Source organism: Bos indicus, chromosome 28 (assembly GCF_029378745.1).
Source record: "Bos indicus isolate NIAB-ARS_2022 breed Sahiwal x Tharparkar chromosome 28, NIAB-ARS_B.indTharparkar_mat_pri_1.0, whole genome shotgun sequence".
NCBI lineage: Eukaryota > Metazoa > Chordata > Mammalia > Artiodactyla > Bovidae > Bos > Bos indicus.
In genome coordinates, this window is record NC_091787.1 from 122,367 (window position 1) to 129,968 (window position 7,602).

At 40.1% G+C, this 7,602-nt stretch overlaps 1 pseudogene; it reads left to right on the forward strand.

Moving 5' to 3' along the window:
- The first annotated feature begins 5,117 nt into the window (after positions 1-5,117).
- LOC139180315 (olfactory receptor 5L1-like) lies at positions 5,118-7,346 on the forward strand (annotated as a pseudogene).
- The last annotated feature ends 256 nt before the right edge of the window (positions 7,347-7,602 follow it).

Sequence of the window (7,602 nt, forward strand, 5' to 3'; positions counted from 1 at the left end):
CCCATAAATATAAAATTTTGACAAAGGAACATTCTTTCTTTCTTCCTGCAATACCTAAAATAGTACTTGTCTCTAGGTAAGCCTGTAATAAACATGTTTAAACATGAATGAATAAATGAATGAGTAATTATGTATCCTCATTATGTACTTAGTATTAAATTCTGGTTGTTATATAATAATTACACATGCCTGCTAATGCTGCTGCATGCTGCTGCTGCTGCTAAGTCACTTCAGTCGTGTCCTACTCTGTGCAACCCCATAGATGGCAGCCCATCAGGCTCCCCCTTCCCTGGGGTTCTCCAGGCAAGAATACTGGAGTGGGTTGCCATTGCCTCTCCAATGCATGAAAGTGAAAAGTGAAAGTGAAGTCGCTCAGTTGTGTCTGACTCTTAGCGACTGCATGGACTGCAACCTACCAGGCTCCTCCATCCATGGGATTTTCCAGGCAAGAGTACTGGAGTGGGGTGACATTGCCTTATCCACATAGAATAAATTTGATTAAAACAATGAAATTTGAAAGTTAGAAAATTTAACATATTGTTGATATCATTCCACCTTTCTAATATTCTTCTAAAATGTTGTTTTATGTGGTGTAAATACAGTTCATCAAACAGAACTGCATATTTATCTTACTCAATTTATGACTAATGACTATGAAATAATTTTTTATATTTAAATCAATTATTTAAAACACCTGCCATGTATATAAGTTTAAGATAAACAAATATGCAAAGCAGCTTTTCTGTGAATGTGTTTCCCAGTTATATAAACGGTCACTGCCGATGATGCTCTTTATAGATTTTGGTTTTGTGTTTTTGTCATGAGACTCCCTTCTTCAGTTTCATTCAGTTCAGTCACTCAGTCATGTCTGACTCTTTGCAACCCCATGAACAGCAGCACACCAGGCCTCCCTGTCCATCACCAACACCCAGAGTCCACCCAAACCCATGTCCATTGAGTCAGTGATGCCACCCAACCATCTCATCCTCTGCCATCCCCTACTCCTGCCCTCAATCTTTCCCATCATCAGGGTATTTTCAAATGAGTCAGGTCCTTGCATCAGGTGGCCAAAGTACTGGAGTTTCAGCTTCAACATCAGTCCTACCAATGTACACCCAAGACAGATCTCTTTTAGGATGAACTGGTTGGATCTCTTTGCAGTCAATGGGACTCTCAAGTCCCCAACACCACAGTTCACAAGCATCAATTTTTCAGCACTCAGCTTTCTTTACAGTCCAACTCTCACATCCATACATGACCAGTGGAAAAAACCATATTTTTGACTAGATGGACCTTTTTTGGCAAAGTAATGTCTCTGCTTTATAATATGCTGTCTAAGGTTGGTCATAACTTTCCTTCCAAGGAGTAAGTGTCTTTTAATTTCATGGCTGCAATCACCATCTGCAGTGATTTTGGAGCCCAGAAAAATAAAGTCAGCCACTATTTCCACTGTTTCCCCATCTATTTGCCATGAAGTGATGGGACCAGATGCCATGATCTTAATTTTCTGAATGTTGAACTTTAAGCCAACATTTTCACTCTCCTCTTTCATTTTCATCAAGAGGCTCTTTAGTTCTTCTTTATTTTCTGCTGTAAGGGTGGTGTAATCTGCATATCTGAGGTTAGTGATATTTCTCCCTGCAATCTTGATTCTACCTTGTGCTTCCTCCAGCCCAGCGTTTCTCATGATGCTATCTGCATATAAGTTAAATAAGCAGGGTTACAATATACCACCTTGACAATATACAGCCTTCTTCAGATGATGCATTTTGTGGAAACAAGTTTAGGGTGTATTAAGAATTTCAAATAAAATGACAATCAATTAATATTCAATTTCAAGACATCACTGTATTGGGTAAAACACATTTAGTGTAATAATTTTCCGTGAACATATATATATATATAAAATTATATATTTATTTACATTTATGTGTCAGAGAGAAATAAGAAGTCAAACTGTAAGTTTGAAGAGTATCCCTTAAAACACAGTTTAGGCTTCTTGGAAAGTAATATTCCACAATGTTCTTGTATTTTAGGTTTTGGAAAATTGATTTTGTGTTTCTAATTGAGGTAGTTCAAGAGTGTTATGTGAATGGAAAAGAAGAATCTTTGCTTCTGAAAAAAAGGACATAAAAGGAATAGTTAGAGTGCCAGATAGAAAGAAGATACAGAAACACTCCTCAAACTCAGGAACTTATCAGATGGATCCGTTTAGGGAAGGCCATATAAATTGTCGAGAATTTGGAAACCAATTACCTGCAACTAATTATATTCAAGGAATTCTTGAAACATATTGTATATCCAAAGACACAAACCACAGCCTGTCCTTTGAACAGTGTTGGTTTAGGGAGACATCATTCATACAGTTAGAGAAGGAGCAGACCTGGGAGAGATCTTTCAGGCAAACCCATTAAATGGTCTCTGCACTGAGCAGGAGAGATGCCATTCAGAACCATGCAGGACCTCTGCTCTTCCACACAGGGTCACGTGGATGGCAGAAACCCAAATGCCGCATGCAGGCTCATCCTATCAGGGATTGCACTTATGATTTTGTGCAAGTGACAGCTGTCTTTGCCTCAGGCACCTTCTTAGTAAAGGTACATAACTGTACTTACCTAACAAATTTAATAAAAATCAAAAGTGTTCATAATTGTATTCAGAACATGCAAAGTATGTGTGATCAGCTATTATTCTCAGGAAAGGAGACTCAATATTCTTACCCTTCTCTGATATTTGGCAAAACTCTGGTGTGATTTCAGACACTAAGCCCTCAAGAAAGAAGATTTTGTATATGACAGGCAAAGTTTAGAAGTCCTATTATATTCATAATAACAATGTAGATCCTGGTGAACAGAGCAATGTTTGAATGCAGCCTATGGTGGTCTGCAGTTCATCATGACCTCTGGAGTTAATCATGTTTGATTATATTGATAATAACATGTACCCACTTGGGATAGTTTTATCCCTCTTTTATCTCATAAAACTCATTAATTATATTTGAGCCCCAAGATGATGTTGCTTTCTTGACATTCTGCTGAAGGCCTTCAGAGGTCAATGATTCAGAAGCTTAAGGAACATTGGCCCCAGAAATAGATACAAATAAAAACATAAAATCTGTATCATTTCACCACATACGATCTTCAGAAACAAAAGAAGCAATGTGTATCCCTCAGGTTCGTTGGTAGGTTGACACCCTGATTTGGGGGCAGTTGGAGAGCAGTGATACTGATTTATTTTTAAGCTTCTGTATTTAGTTCTGTCTTAGAGGGTGTTTTAAGAAATGTCATGTTGCAGACACTACTTTATGAAAGTATTTAAAGTTTTGGAGGAACTGTCTCAAAGAGAAATGACAGCAATTTAATCTGCAAAACCAAATATAATAGCTATTAGTGTAAGAGGAAAACGAGTGTGAACAAAGTGGGTAGAGTGCTTGATTTCTCCCACCTTTGCACTTCCTTCTCTGTCACATTAACTCCCTCCAGAGAGCCTGGGAAAGACCTCAGGGAGATTCTCCGGACAGTCACTCAGAGGCCGAGAGTGGCAGTGAGGGGTCCTCAGGACTGTTTTTGTTGTTGTTGTTGTTGTTGTTGTTTAGTCGTTCAGTTGTGTCTGACCCTTTTGAGGCCCCGTGGACTGTAGCTCTCCAAGCCCCTTTGTCCATGGGATTCCCCAGGCAAGACTACTGAAGCAGGTTGCCATTTCCTCCTCCAGGGGATTTTCCTGGCCCAGAGACTGGACATGTGTCTCTATGTCTCCTGCATTGCAGGCAGATTCTTTACTGCTGAGCCACCAGTGAAGTCCCATAACTGTCCATGGAAGAACAGAAACATGAGACCAACCTCTGAAGCAGACACGAGAGGAACAGAGGTGTCTCTCCATAGCAGGTTTCTTATCCCTGGTACAAATGACATTTTGAGTTTTAGTCCAGAGCCTCTTTGATCCAAGATAAACCAATACATGCCTCTAAAGCATTTAAAATTACCAAAGGTCAGGAGGGAGAGGAAATGAATATGTTCTTATCCTCTGTTGGCATTTTCTATGTAACACATGCCTTATCTTTTCTTTAAAAAATCCCACCTTCCTTCTCCAATGCAACCGATAAGATTCTCCATTGCTTTTTCTTTGTAAAAATTTGTTATAAAATAGTTATGCTTCATTGATGTTGTAATGCTTTGATATATGATGAAATTTATGTACATATATAATATTTTTGCATTTGTCACTTGCCACTTCTCATGGTCATTAATAAAGTCCTTAACAATTCTTCAAAAAGCTGCATAATTTATACATACATACATATATATGGATATATAGTATAAATATGAAACTATGGATATATAGTATAACTATGGATATATAGTATAAATATGAAACTCTAGCATATATATATAATGTTAGTCACTCAGTTGTGTACAACTCTTAGCAACTCCATGGACTGTAACCCCACAGGCTCCTCTGCTCACGGAATTCTCTAGGCAAAAATACTGGAGTAGGTAGCCATTCCCTTCTCCAGGGGATCTTCACAACTCAGGGATGGAATCTGGACCTCCCACATTGCAGGCTGATTCTCTACCATCTGAGCCACTAGGGAAGTCCTGTATATAAATGTATACCATAACTTTGATATTTCTTTGAGATTTACACTGTATTTCTAAGTTTTGATTTGATAAATAAGCAGCAGCAAGCATTTCTGTTAATTTTATATTCACATCTTTGTTGTCCCTGGTGGCTCAGATGGTAAAGAGTCTGCCTGCAGTGGGGAGACCCAGCTTAGATCTCTGAGTGGGGAAGATCCCCTGGAGAAGGTAATGGCAACCCACTTCAGTATTCTTGCCTGAAGAATCCCATAGACAGAAAAGTCTCGTCCATGGGGTAGCAAAGATTCAGGCACGACTGAGAGATTAACACTTTCTCTTTCCTTGTTTAGAGCTTCAAATAAATATAAAGCAGTGAATTTGCATAGTAAATTGTATAGTGTAATTAATAAAATCACTACACTAATTTTATAGGACAGTATACATTATCATGTCTTTTTTAAGAGAGGCAAAACTGAATCAAGGATGATATAATACAGAATAACCATTAATATTTGACTCCATACCCAGTAAATTAGGAACATGGACAAGGAAAACTGCACTTCTGTGACAGACTTCACCCTCCTTGGATTCTCAAATGCCCCTGAGCTCAGAGTCTTCCTCTTCCTGCTGTTTTTTTCCATCTATGGAGACACAGTTTTGGGAAACCTGGGCATGATTGTTCTCATTCAGGTCAGCTCTGGACACCACATGCCCATGTACTTTTTCCTCAGCCACTTGTCCTTTGTGGATTTCTGTTATTCCACTACCATCATGCCGAAGATGCTAGCTAACATCTTAAATGAAGACAGAGCCACTTCCTTCCTGGAATGTGCTGTGCAATTATACCTGTTTTGCACATTTGTGGTAACTGAAGTCATTCTGCTGGCAGTGATGGCTTATGACCATTTTGTGGCCATCTGAGACCCACTGCTCTACATGGTCACCGTGTCCTGAAATCTCTGCATGGAGTTGGTGTCTTGTTGCTATTTCAATGGTACTGTATGTTCTGTGATTCACTTGTGTTTTGCTCTTCAGATCCTGCTGGGAGCCAGCGTGAAGAACTCCGCCCACGGTAAAGGTCATGAGGAAGGAGGCTCGGCATATGCAAAGGAGGGATCGAGCCTCAGGAGTCCACTGGAAATTCTCAAGCATCTACCCCCAAAACCAGAGTCTGCCTACTTTACTGCTTTGTGCTCTCACCTACACCTCTGACTTTACGAGGGGTGGGGGGGGGGGCTGTCCCCCACCACCTCTCTCTGAAAAAGAGTTAACTTACAGCTCCAGTTAATAAAGTTCCTGGGCGTGACAAGAGTGTTTCAACCTACAAACTCCTTTGGAAGTCCTCTAGCCTGCCTGAACAGGTTCTTCCCACCATGAGAGGCATGAGATGTTCTAAACTTTCTAAATACAGATTCCTTTGAGCAGTTAAAAGATTGATTAGAAATTGTATTGGTGAAGGTTTTTTCACTTGTTGGGCCAATGTTTGCTGCTAAGTTTCCATATCCCTTACCTACTGTGTACCTGAGAGTGTTTTGATTAATATAATTGGTGTATAGGAATGTAAGTCGTAACTTTAATGTCTGTAACCTTGGACCCTTGAGTTAATTCTTTTCTTGTTATAGCCCACCACACCTTTGCCCTATAGGTATGCAACTTTATCTAATATTTTCGGAGGGTGGTGCCTGACTTTAGAATAATCACCTTTAGAGAAAAATACGTTTTCTGAAGAAAGAGTCATAAAATGTTAACAGGCCTCCTGGCCAGAAGATGATGTAAATCACCTAAACTATTCCATATGATGTTTGCAGGAAGAAAGCCTGGCTTCGATTAGGATCAAGGACTGCTGTCCTTGCATGACTCTACCCCTTCCCCCATAATCCTCTATGCACAACTTAAGGTATAAAAACTACTTTGGAAAATAAAGTGCAGGCCTTGTTCACCAAAACTTGGTCTCCCCATGCCGTTCTTTCTCTCACCTTCTGGCTGAATTTCCATCTGCAACGTGGAGGCTCGTCAAGCCTACTAATTTTGCCTGGGCTTCTAAGATCTGACCGGGGACACCTTAGTGTATCCTCTCCTTCGGGAGAATGGGAGGACGCCTGTGGCCTACGTAGGTGATGCAAATTCCTTGTCTTGGAATTTTATTAGCTTTCCACGTAAACCAAGTTATTCAGCCTCTTTTCTCCACTGAATTTTCTCACTGAGCTATCCTTATTTAACTACTCTTTATATCTTTAATTCTATCATATTCTGATCTCTGAAGCTGTCTCCCCTTCGAATTCCCTGGATCCACCTGGGCTGGACCCCGACAAGATCCCATCCTACAGATCAAATGTGATCAACCACTTCTTTTGTGATCTTCCGCCTCTCTTGTCTCTTGCTTGCTCTCATGTCACCATGAATCAATTGGTGCTATACATTGTGGCCAATTTCAATGAGGTTATCACCATTGTGGTCATCCTCACATCCTACTTGTTTATTCTCATCATCATCCTGAGGATGCTTTCTGCAGAGGGAAGGTGTAAAGCCTTTTCCACCTGTGCTTCCCACCTTGCTGCCATCACTGTCTTTCATGGAACAGTCCTTTTCATTTATTGCCAGCCCCAATCTGGCAACAGCATGGATACTGATGAAGTGGCCACAGTGTTCTCCATTGTAGTGATCCCCATGCTGAACCCCCTGATCTACAGTCTGAGGAACAAGGATGTGAAAGAAGCTCTCAGAAAAGTGGTGAGCTCCAAAATATTTTCCCAGAGTATATTTTCCTAGCAGGACTCAGGCTTCCAAATCGGAGGCAGGTGAAAGGGTGATGATGTGCTGTAATGTTGGAAAGGGTGAACAGAAGTGGTTAGCTATGAATGAGTCTTTTTGACTCATTTTTCTTTGTACATTGTATCCTGTCAATTTGAGTTGAATATCAAAATTCAGTCTGCTTCCTTGCTCTTGTTCAATCTAAAATTATTTCAATGGTTCTAGGCAATGGACTGTTAAAACACACATTTAGTTTGCTGTAAAACTTTCATAA